This window comes from Mobula hypostoma, chromosome 9, assembly GCF_963921235.1.
Source record: "Mobula hypostoma chromosome 9, sMobHyp1.1, whole genome shotgun sequence".
Classification (NCBI taxonomy): Eukaryota; Metazoa; Chordata; class Chondrichthyes; order Myliobatiformes; family Myliobatidae; genus Mobula; species Mobula hypostoma.
The window spans coordinates 127,250,257-127,263,576 of record NC_086105.1 but is presented as its reverse complement, the minus strand read 5'-3'; the positions used below and the strand labels follow the sequence as shown (position 1 = coordinate 127,263,576).

Below are 13,320 nucleotides of genomic sequence, written 5' to 3'. Positions count from 1 at the left end.
GCCGGTGCAGCATCCTGGAAGCATCCGACCACAGTCCAACTCTGAGTCCATCCGAAAACTTCGAGCCTCTGACCAGCTCTTTGACACCGAGCACCCAGCACCATCTCTGCTGAGCGCTTCGACCCCGGCCCCGGCAACAGGCAGTAGGCAAAGCTGAGGATTCGGGGCCTTCGTCTCCGGAGATTCTCGATTGCACAGTAGCAGCGGCAGCAAAGCAGGCATTTCAGAAGTTACTCCAGATGTTCCTCCATGCTTCTCATGGCTGTCTCCATCAAATCCGGATTGTGCACGGCCCCCCTAGTTACACATACGATATTCATTCGGAACGTCGCACCACCATCTTCTCCTCCCTCAAGCAAGCATTCTCCTTTATGATATACCAGTTGCATTTTTAGTCAGAGAGTGGTGAATCTATGGAATTTATTGCCATGGGCAGCAGTGGAGGCCAAGTCATTGGGTGTATTTAAGCCAGAGATTGATAGGTATCTGAGTAGTCAGGGAATCAAAGGTTATGGTGAGAAGGCGGGGGAGTGGGACTAAATGGGAGAATGGATCAGCTCATGATAAAATGGCGGAGCAGACTCGATGGGCCGAATGGCCGACTTCTGCTCCTTTGTCTTATGGTCTAATGTAATAATTTTTTTTTAAATTGTGGATTACCCCGTGGGTTGAGCCTCATCTATGGGACAGGAAGGACTGTCGAAATTTTTGGTCAAAATCCAAATGTCAACTGTTCCTCTTTCCACCCTCCATACTCTCTTGGCACGACCAGATATTTCTAGACTGGCTGAGCTCCTCAAGCAGGTTCTTTGTTGCTTCTGATTCTAGCATCTGCAATCTCTTGTATCTCTAGAGCTCAAAAAGTATATTGTGAAAATTTTTTAAGCAGAAAATATCACAGATGAGAAGATATACTAATGTTGATCTGCAGTGGATTAAATCTGCTCAACATTATAATTGATGGGAATTGACTCGTGCTTTTATGTAAGTTTATGATATTTGTTCTTTAAGAAAGCCATAACTTCCAAAGTTTTCACAAAATTAAATCTACTCTTTTAAATACCTCATCCACAATGACTAGACCAGTAATTCCTAAAGTGGGCGATATAGCCTCTTGGAGGTGGTGGAAATTTCATAGATAAAGATAAAGGGGGTGGTAGAAAGGGGGCAGTTGAGGGATTACAGGCTTAATTTAAAAAATGAATTACTTATTATTAAGATTTGATCCTCAGTGCCTCATAATTGATTATAATGATCACAATCTTACTAACCCATTGTTCTTTTAAACTTTGCTCGAAGTGCATTACAGTTGCTGAAAAGCAATGTGACACTTCTGTATTTGGCATATCATGAGAAACCTAGACTGAAGAAATTGTGTTATTGCCAGGCCTGGCCCGCTCTTTATTGCCGTTCACTACCATAGTATAATATTTGCTAGTATGATTCTCATACTCTAATTACACAGTGATGCAATTCCTGTGAATTAGAGTATGCTGCTCAGTAGCGTAAATTTCAAAAGGGCAGACTCTGAACAGACTTGATAGCATTTAACTAGCCTATGGCCCAACTGAGATATCACTGCCCCACACTATGTACCTTCAGGCAGAGTAAGGTATTGACTGAATTATGATGATGTTATAACTTTCCCCCTTATTGATTGCAGAGCTTGAGGTTTGAATTAAACATTAGGCAACTGACTGACCGTGTCATTAATCTATAATGAACATTGCAGACCAGAGGCAGACCAAACAAAACTGGTGTGGAGTATCCAAAATATGGATTTATACCAGCAGCAAGCCACCAACAGCATCCAACGTTCCCTCCCCTATCCAATGAGTCTGTGTGAAAAAGTCTTTTTTTCAAATGAGGCAATGAAACGGTCCAGGCTCCTTGAAGATTTGATGAAAATACACTCTGGCAAAGCAAACTTGGCTTATTTTCAGTCACTTTGTGAAAACTTTCAGAAAGGGAGAACACTTCAAAACATGCTTGCCAACACTGCACAACGAAACAGTGGTGGTTTGTGTGCTTCATAGAACATTTCACTGCTAAATCTGGAAAGCTTCATACATTTGGAGAAGAACTGATTCTGCCAGCAGTAAGAGAGGTTTGGAATTTGGTTTTGCATTAGTTACCAGACCAAATAATTAAAGTGATTCTGTTCAGCGATGACTCTATTCAAAGACTAATAGATAAAGAGTCTAAGAATATGGAAGACACATTGTGCAACATACTTAGGAAAACAGAAATTACTCCGCAATTGGATGAGTCGACTTAGCTAGGCAATGAACCTTTGCTTCTTGGTTATGTTCTCTTCATAAAGGCTGGAAGCATGGTTCGAAAGTTGTTGTTTGCAAGGGGACTAGAAATGGATACGAAGGGGGAAATCAATATTTCAGGTTCTTAAGCAAATTTTCAAAGAGGACATTCCGTTCACCAACATTCTTACTAGTGCAACAGATGGGGCACCATCAATGACAGGATGCCACCGTGGGGTTATTACTGTCTTGAAAAAAGCTGTACCTACCATATTTACCATTCACTGAGTAACTTACAGACAACATCTTGTGGCAAAACACCTGAGTGATCGGCTGCACAAATCATTAAATACTGTTATCACAGTGTGTGATGTAGAGGCTTTCTATGGGCTCCATGTCTCTTGGGGGAAAAAAAACTGGCTCCACAGCAATAGCAGGTGCAAGTGCTCCCAAGTCATCACACAAAGTCCCAAAATGTGAAAATATATATACAGTGAGGAAAAAACAAAAACTATACACTATATATAAAATATATATATATTTACACAGATCAACTGATGTTCAACTCCTTCTTCAACTTAGTTCACAAGCACAATTAGGGTGCATCTCCAATCACCTCAGGAGGATTCACTGAGGCCCATTTTGTACCTTTTGTTTAACTCATTTGCATATACCATGTTGGCTAAAATCAATTAATACACAAGAGAATTATTATCTACTATATAATATATGTACCACAGTACTATACGAGGTCATTCTTACCTTGGCTATCAGGCTCTATAAAGAGTCAATATATAGCTGTGGAAGTGATCTTGTAATCTTTGACTTGTAAATCATGCACATCTTATTTTTGATCTTTCTTACCTCTCTTTTAATATTTGTATATCTGTGCGCTCTTAATGCGACTCCGATACTGTAATTTACTTTGGGCCCAATAAAGTATCTCAATTCTCAACTTTTTGAGAGCTTTGTATTACAAATGATGAACAGTTTGAACACTTCCTGTTGCACACAGAAGCAAGATGGCTGTCAAAAGAAAACTGCCTGAGATGCTTTTATGCACTTTTTGAAACTGTGATAAATTTCTTTGAAGACTTGGGTGCTTCATTCAGTAACTCAAGAATATTAGGTGTGAAATTGCTTATTTGTCAGAATTATTCACAAAGTTTAATGAAATCAGTCTTCAATTGCAAGGAAATGATGTGAATCTTATCAAATCAGTCATCTATTTCTGTCCAAGTTTATCCTATTTAAGTGCAACATTGGCTGTCGTGATCTTTTCCAATTTCCAAGCCTCTCTGAATTGGAAGAGAAAGATGGAGTACCAGGTGATGACCTTCAAGTATACTGTACCCACCTGGGTGAGCTGCATTCATACTTTTCTGAGAGATGCTAACTGCCTACGAGACATCAACCATATAGACTTCACCACTCCTTACTCCAATTCCCACCTTACTTCTTCCGAACTGGACACCCTGCTCTGGTCTTCTGCCTGCTCTGGATCTTTTCATTGCTAACTGCTGACAAGACAACAACTGTCTTGACTTCACTATGCCACTCTCCAATTCCAACCTCACTTCTTCTAAACACACTGCTCTCAACTCCGTCTGTACCTCACCATCAAACCCACAGCTAAGGAGGGTGCTGTAGTAGTCTGGTGGAGTTTCCTCTACCTTACTGAGGCCAGGCGACAACTGTCAGACACCTCCTCCCACTTATCCCTCAAACAGGACTAAGCAGCACCAGGCCATTGTCTCCCACACCATACTTCAACTCAGTTTTATCTCTCCTGGTTCAGTCCCCCCTTACCTACATCCATGACACTTCACATGCTCTTAATTTTTTCAATGATTCCCTGGCCCCAATCATCTTATTTTCAGTATGGATGTCCAATCCCTATACACCTCCATCCCCCACAGGAAGGCCTCAAAGCTCTATTTCTTTTGGACACCAGACCCAACCAGCTCCCCTCCACCACCACTCTCCTCTGTCTGGTGCTCACTCTCAATAATTTCTCCTTCGGCTCCTCCTACTTCCTTCAAACAAAAGGTGTAGCCATGGGCACTCTTATGGGTCCCAGCCATGCCTGCCTTTTTGTCGGCTACATGGAACAGTCTACGCTTTAAGCCTACACTGGCTTCACTCTCCAACTTTTCCTACACTACACTGATGATTGCATTGGTGCTGCTTCCTGTATCCACGCGGGGCTCGTCAACTTCATTCACTTTTCCTCTAATTTCCACCTTGCTCTCAATTTTACCTGGTCCATTTCTGAAACCTCCATCCTCTTTCTTGATCTCTCTGTCTCTATCTATGGAGACAGCTTATCTACTGATATCTTTTATAAACCCACCGATTCTCATGCCTACATGGACTACACCTCTTCCCATCCTGCTATTTGAAAAATGCCATCCACTTCTCTCAATTCCTCTGTCTTGCCACATCTGCTCTCAAGATGAGGCTTTTCATTCCAGAACTAAGGAGATGTACTCCTTCTTCAAAGAAAGAGGCTTCCCTTCCTCCACCACTAATGCTGCCCTCACCAACACCTCTTCCATTTCATGCACATCCTCCCGCCACCTCACCAGGGATAGAGTTCCTCTGTCCTCACTTACCACCTCACCAGCCTCCGTAACTTCCACCAGCTCCAATGGAATCCCACCACTAAGCACATTTTTACCTCCACCCCAACTTTCTGCTTTCTGCAGCAATCACTCCCTACACGACTTCATTCATCCCTCCCCACTGATCTCCGTCCCCGCACTTACCCTTGCAAGCAGAACAAGTGCTACACCTGCTCCTACACCTCCTCCCTCACTACCATTCAGGGCCCCAAACAGTCCTTCCAGGTGAGGCAACACTTCAGCTGTGAGTCTTTTGGGGTCATCTACTGTATCCAGTGCTCCAGGTGTTGCCTGCTATATATCAGTGAGACCCAAAGTAGATTGGGAGACCACTTCGCCAAGAACCTACGCTCCATCTGCCAGAAAAAATGGAAGATCCCAGTAGCCACCCATTTCATTTCTACTTCCCAATCCCATTCCAACATCAGTCCATGGCCTCCTCTACTGTCGTGATGAGGCTAGGTTAGAGGTGCAACACCTTATATTCCATCTGGGTAGCCTCCAACCTGATGGCATGAACATCGACTTCTCTAACTTCCAGTAATGGCACCCCCTTTCCTTCACCATTCCCCATTTCCATTTCCCTCTCTCACCTTATCTCTTTTCCTGCAAAATCACCTCGCTCTTGTGCTCCTCCCCCTTCCCTTTCTTCCATGGCCTTCTGTCTGACCTATCAGATTCTCCCTTCTCTAGCCCTTTATCTCTTTCACTAATCGACTTCTTAGCTCTTTATTTCACCCCGTCCCCCCTCCCGGTTTTGCCTATCACCTTGTATTTCTTCCATCCCTCCCCCCACCTTCTTACTTTGACTTCTCATCATTTTTTCTCTGGTCCCGATGAGGGTCTCGGCCCAAAACATTGACTGTTTACTCTTCTCCATAAATTCTGCCTGGCCTGCTGAGTTTCTTCAGCATTTTGTGTGTGTTGCTTTTCAAGATCTTCTCTCAATTTGAATTCCACATTGGATAATCAATCCATTCCTGAACACTTGTAATGAGGAGTTAACAGGAAGGATGGAGGAAGAACTGATTTCACCACAAGATGACTTTTGAGCTGAAGCAGAGATTCAAAGAAATCAAATCAAGACATTTGGTTGCAAAAAGAAATCTCTGAACACTATCCTGCACAGTTGGAAAAGGTCAAGATGTTCTTTATTACTTTTCCAGCATCTTATTTACAGGAATATGGCTTCAGTACAGTCACCAACTTCTTTCAAATCAACTGCAAATTACTGATTGTGGAGATCTGAGACTCCTGAGTGACAATCAGCCTGAAATTGAGAAGCAGATATCAGTGCTCCAACCCCATCCATCTCATTGAAAAGCGAAGCACCAATGAAGTAATGAATAATTGAACTACTAATATATGCTCTCAAATTGTTTTTACTGTAATTAAATAAGAAAATAATTTTATTTGTAGCTTTAAATAGATTTGAATAATTTTTGCAATTATTTGTCATTGTTCCTATTTTCTTTCACTGTGCATCATTAATCAAAATTCTTTATAGCTTTTATGGAATGGCCAGAGAGTGAATGGGAGAAGTGGTCTGGGAGACAAGGGGACACTAATCACAGGTAGAGCACAGTCAATTCAGATTTCCTCCATGATCTCTGTCAGCACAGGTGCACCACAAGGCCATGTGCTTAGCCCCCTGCTCTACTTGCTTTACACCTAAGACTGTGTGGCTATGCACACCTCTAATGGCATATTCAAGTTTGGTGATACCACCACCATTGTGGACCAAATCAAAGGTGATGATGAATCAGGAGGGAGCTGAAAATCTGGCTGAGTGGTGTCATAACAAAAACCTCTCACTCAATATCAGCAAGACCAAAGAACTGATTAGGAGAGGGAAACCAGAGGTCCATGAGTCAGTACTCATATGAGGATCAGAAGTGGAGAGGGTGAGCAACTTTAAATTCCTGGGTGTTGCTATTTCAGCTGACCTGTCCTGGACCCTCCATGTAAATGCAATTGTGAAGAAAGCACAGCAGCGCCTCTACTTCCTCAAGTCTGTGGAGATTCAGCATAACAAACTTCTATAGATATTTAGTGGAGAGTGTATAGACTGGCTGCTCCGCAGCCTGGTATGGAAACATCAATGCTTCTGAATGGAAAATCCTGCAAAAGGTAGTGGATACGGCCCAGTACACCACAAGTAAAGCCCTCCCAACCACTGAGCATAATCTACGTGAAACACTGTTGCAGGACAGCAGCATCCATCATTTGAGAAAACCACCACCTGGATCATGCTCTCTTCACACTACTGCCATCAGGAAGAAGGTACAAGAGACTCAGGACTTGCACAACCAGTTTCAAGAACAGTTACTACCCCTCAACTATTAGGCTCATGAACAAAAGGGGATAACTACACTCACTTGCCCCATCATTGAAATGTTCCCATAATCAATGATCTTACTTTTAAGGACTCTTTATCTCATTATCTCATGTTCTTGTTATTTATGTATATTTGCATTTGCACACCTTGTTGTCTTCTGCACGCTGGTTGATCTTTCATTGATCTTGTTACAGTTAATATTCTATTGATTTGCTGAGTATGCCCTCAAGAAAATGAAACTCAGGGTTGTATATGGTAACATATCTGTACTTTGATAATAACATTTACTTTGAACTTTGAACCCAAAAAACTTTTTTGGGTTCGAAGTCTAGACTAACTCCATTGACCAAGGTTGCAACATGTTGTGTCAATATTGTGAAAATACTGAATCGTGTAATGAAGATGAATGTGCCATGTTGTATTTAATAGGTTATTATTTATGAACAAAGCAAATAGACTCAATAGATGGTGTAGTTTCTAGAATTTGCTCATTCTTTACTGAGCTCCCAGTTGTTCCACACAGATACCACATGAGCATTAGATTTCTATAAACAAAACTGATGAAGGCAAATACAGTATATTTGTCAAATAGCTTAAAGAATCCCTTAGAGCTGGTGTTTTAATGAAGCAGTCTTTTTTCTTTTAACCTTTAGGCATATTTCCCAAAATTGACTATATTTTATTCAAAGGGTAGAGGTAGTACACTGGGGGGCTAAGAAATTGAATCAAAAATTATAAACAAGGGAATACCCTAAGAATGAAAAAGAGCACAAATCCTACAAAGAAGTAATGAAGGCAAATAATTTACTGAAGGTAATCATATGCAAAAACCTAACATTATACATCAGCCAGTGCACATTATCTGCACACTCCTGTTTCCCTATTCAGTTTGAAGTATTTTTTTTTGTGATCAAAGAGTTCAGACCTACGGTACCATCTATAAACTGCAGCCACCTGGGAGCTGGCTGAGCCAATTATCAAGGAGCAGAATAGTGACTGGTCGAGGACATGGCAACAAAGTGACCATGCTGTCTACTTGACATCATAAAGCCATAGAGCACTACAGCACAGAAACAGGTTGGTTAGCCCATGCCAGACTCTTAATCTGCCTATTCGCATCAACCTGTACATCCATGTGCCTATCCAAACTTTTCTTAGATGTTGAAATCTGCTTCCTCTGACAGCCTGTTCCACACTTGCACCACCCACTCAGTAAAGAAGAAGAAGAAAGCCCTTAACTCTAAGTGGAGTCATCGGGATGCTGTCATTGACAGCGCTTTTTTTTTTAGCAGGCTTTCTTATTTTTACGAGGCCAAGTTGCTAGCTCGATGTTCAACCCAGCACGGATGGAAAGCGTGCAAGACAGCCAGCTGGATTCGAGCTTGGGAGCCTTCGCTCCAAAGTCCGGCGCTGATGCCACTACACCACCAGCTAGCCCACTCAGTAAAGAAGTTCCCCTTAAATATTTCACCTTTCTCCCTTAACCTATGACCTCTAGTTCAAGTCTCACCCAAACTCAGTGGAAAAGGCATGCTTGCATTAACTCTTTCTATAGCCCATGATTTTGTATACTTAAATGTCATTGTCAGACTACCCCTACCATCAGGTTGTGAAGATTTTATAACAACTGTAGCTCTTGGATCAATGCTCCCTCAAATCTGTATTGTGCTTTAGCAGAGATAACTAGTGAACTTGCTACCTGGTAAGTAAGTCTATCTGTACTTACTTCTACCTACTTAGTTGGGAACTCTGCATGCACTATCAGCAGATATACTGAAGAGCAAATATTATGCTTAACCACAGCTCGTGATTACTAGTTAGTACCAGCTGTATAATAACGCAATTGCACCATCCTCAAACTGAAGCAATTATACTGTAATCACAGCATATAAATAACAATTCCATTTTTATCACAGTGTCAAGTGAGGTGCCTACAATTGATTTTAATATGTCCAACAAATCACGTAACATCAATCATGTCATTAAACTGATTAAGATCAAGCATCTTCTTCCTGTGCCCAGCATCAATTACTTCACGTCATGATGCTTAGCTCAGTTCCACACAAGCCAACACTGGGGCAGGCTATATCAGGATTTTAAATTGCCATCAGAATCAGGTTTATTATCACTGGCATGTGACGTGAAATTTGTTAACTTAGTAGCAGCAGTTCAATGCAGCAGAGAGAGAGAGAAAATAAATAAATAAAATAAAACATAATAATAAACAAACAAGTAAATAATTATCACAACGGTTTTGTCCATTTCTACCTTAGGGATATTCTTTGAAGTAAAAATGCTATCACCTCCCTCCATTTTTGATCCATTCACCTAATTTCTATTGAATGTGACAGAAGCAATTCAGTCAGAAACTAGATTAAAAACTACTGTTATTGATTAAAATAAGAATATACATTGCAATTTTATGTCCTTAGAATGTCCATTAGAGCTTCAGAGTCAATTAATTAACTCTACAGCATAACCACTATTGTTTTTGGGATGATAAAGTAATCAATTTATGTACATTGAGATCTCATAAAGAGCAATAAAAATTAACCAGTTAATTAGATTTAATGTTGTGGATAAGGGAAAATAATGGCCGGGACACCAGGGATCCTTGCTGACTTCGGTTAATGTGGGTTCCTACCACAATCTGCACATTGCTTGTTCGCCCGTCTTTCCTTACGCATAATTTTCATAAATTCCTTTGTATTTGGTAACATGTACGTACTTCGACAATAAATTTTACTTTGACTTTGATTTATTACAAGCCACTATAAATGTCTTATAGAAATTTGGGTAAATGACTCAAATGTCTCTATTGGCGTCGAGATACCTGAGATATTTGATGTGCATAAGAAGCAAAATCCTAAAGAATCTAAGTCAAAAATACAAACTCCTAGAAATAAACTGAGTTGTCACCCTCTGAGTAGAGTTTGTATGGTTGTTTTCATTTCAGACTAATTGTGCTCCATCACCTTCTAAATTATATTTTTTGGTGTTCAATGTTAGCTTCACTGATGCTCATTGCAAGATCAAACATTAGGCAAAAGGCGTTTGACCTGAAACATTAATACTCTTTCTCTTTTCGTGGATGCTGTCTAAGTTGCTGAGGACTCCCAGCTATTTCCAATTCCATTTCAATTTCTAACATTTCATTTCCATACAGAACTTTATTGTTAGATACATTACAACTCTTTGCTTTTAAATTATGACTTCCTTCATTTGAAACATTAGCTGCCACTTCTGTACGGACAGGGACTGCTAATGAAGTGATGAGCCCAACTGCATTTCGGAAGGTGGTGTTGGAGCAGTTGATCTTTTGTAGGAAACCATTCTTAATATGAGCCCACCTATTGCTTCTTTGGTATCAGTTTTACTATGTCAGTCTCACCTTGTTGCCTTTCTGACTTTAGTTCAAAGTTCAAAGTAAATCTATTATCATAGTACATATATGCCATCATATACTACTCTGAGATTCAATCTGCTGTGGGCATTCACAGTAGATACAAAGAAACACAACAGAATCAATGAAAAGCTATATACAAAGATGGACAAACAGTCAATGTGCAAACCATGTTACTCCTTACCACTAACTCCCCATATATATTAGTTTTGCATGGTTGTATTTTATTTATATCTTTTATGTGCTTGCTATCTTTTATGTCCAAGGACTTGGCCTCAAGCCGTGGTGTTGCCTGCTTACAGCCGCCAGGAGAGAGGCATCGGAGCCAGTGTGCTCCACCAGGGGTGGTATGGGGTGGCATCTGGGCTGGAGTTAGTGCTAACCGCCAGTGTTCGCTTGGCAGAAGACAAACTGTAGTGTGACTGACAGCAGATTTATGCAGCACTCATGGCTGGATTACTTTTTTTGTGTAGCTGTATCTCACTGATATGCTTACATGCTTGCTATCTTGTACTGCATGTGCTATGTGTGCTTTGTGCTGTGTGACTGTCAGTACTGTATTTTGCACCTTGGCATTAGAGTAATGCTGTCTCATTTGGCAGTACTCATGTATGGTTGGATAACAGTTAAACTTGAATTGAATTATTCACAAATTCTCAGTATCTTCTCTATATGCAATACACTTCATATTTTCTCCTATTATCTCACATTAAAATCATTCAGTCATTTAACCATCCCCAATTACTATTTAAATATCATGCAGTTACTTTTACTCTTTTTTGTTGTTTCTTCATTTCGAAAAATTGATTCCCTTTATCTCTTTGTTTCCAATGAAAACTCAAAATGTTAATTTGTCTGTAAAATTCACAGCAGCTTATTTACAGCATCTCCTGCTTTTCTCCAAATATTTTAGCTTCGTGCCTCTTACATATAAATATCAGTTTAGTTATGTCATTGTGAGCTCGCACTGCCATGACATGACCAGTATTGTAACTCTGCAGATGGACAATGAATGATTCAGAGGGAGCAACTATAAAGTGGACAACAGTCTCAGCCTACATATTACTCCTTGGTGACTTGCCCACAAGACATATGTAAATGTCACTAAATTCTATTGCTTTACCATATTTCTAAACCCAATAATGAGCTCCCACTGTCAAGCGTCATAACCCAAAATTGCTGTGGATGTGTCAAACTTCTTTTCATCTGCACATCAAACCATCCTCTTTGGCCTCTACTCAAAACTACATTCACTCATCACTGTCTCCATTACAATCTTGGCTACTGACTCAGACAGAACCATGCTGTGCAATACCTTGGCATTCTGCTCAGGCAGGAGACTAGCTTCACTCCCCACATCCCTAGCACCAAGAAATAAGAAGCACCCATGGCTTTATCCTTAACTGACTTCTTTTTTCTTTTAATGTTTTTTGTCATCTTTGAACTTAATTTGCTCAATGTCTTCTTCACTCAGTAGCAGGGTGTCTACCCAAATTACCTTTATCCAGAATTCAGATATCTATATTCTGTCCAATATTTATCCTGAAACAAACTCCATAAAACTCAATCCCTAGTCCCGAGTCACATAGCATTTACATCCACAGTGATGAAGTGCCTTTGGAGGCTGGTCATGAAGCGTACCACCTCCTGCCTGAGGAGCAAACTGGATCTTCTCCAACTCGGCAAGTCCAGCAGCATTTACAGTGGGGAAGAAACAGTCGATGTTTTGGGCTGGGTCTCTTGCTGTTACAACCACATTTCTCAACAAAACAACTAACAATTACACTGTAAATTAAGTGCAGCATTGCTGGGACATACTGAAATTGTAAAGGTGTCTGTATAAATACCAATGTTGCACGCACATTTCAGAACAGAATAACAACCAATTATACTGTAATAAAAAGTATAACTTTGTTGGGACATCCTGAAGTTGTAAAGGCGTCTATATGGAACACCAATGCACTTAAACAGAAAGAACTGGAAAAAGTGATGAATACTACCCAGTCCATCAAGGGTAAAGCTCTTACCACCATTGAGCACATTTAGAAGGAGTGCTGTTGCAGGAAAGCAGTATCTATCATCAAGGACCCCCACCATCCAGGCCATGCACTCTTCAACACAGTAGCCATCAGGAAGGAGGTACAGGAGCCTCCAGTCCCACACCACAGGCTCAGGAACAGTTAATACCCTTCAACCATCAGGCTCTTGAACCAGAGAGGGTAACTTCACTCATCCCAAAACTTAACAGACTCCACAGCCTATGACTCATTTTTAAAAACACTAGAACCGTGTTTTCAATATTTGTTGTTTATTTATTATTATTATCTTTTCTTTGTGTATTTGCTCAGTCTGCCTCTTGCACATTTGTTGACTGTCCATCTCCACTGTGTGTGGTTTTTCACTGATTCTATTGTGCTGCTTTCTCATTACTATGAATGCCTGCAAGAAAATGAATCTCAGGGTAGTATTCTTGCTGTGGTGCATCGGGCAGCAAACTTGCTGTTCATGAGGCACTTATCTGTTTTTTTAAACGAGGCTAAATAGCTAGCTCGACTCTCAACCAGGCACGGATGCAAAGTGCGCAACAATTTGGCCAGATTCGAACTTGGAACCACTTGCCTTGAAGTCCAGTGCGCACGCCACTCAACCACCGGCCACCATACAGGGTAGTAGATGGTGATATTTATTTACAGTACT

At 40.8% G+C, this 13,320-nt stretch overlaps 1 protein-coding gene across 1 annotated transcript in view; it reads right to left on the bottom strand.

The window, feature by feature from the left end:
• The window catches only part of snx29 (sorting nexin 29), a 581,542-nt gene that overhangs the window by 47,405 nt on the left and 520,817 nt on the right, over window positions 1–13,320 (bottom strand). The window lies entirely within an intron of this gene.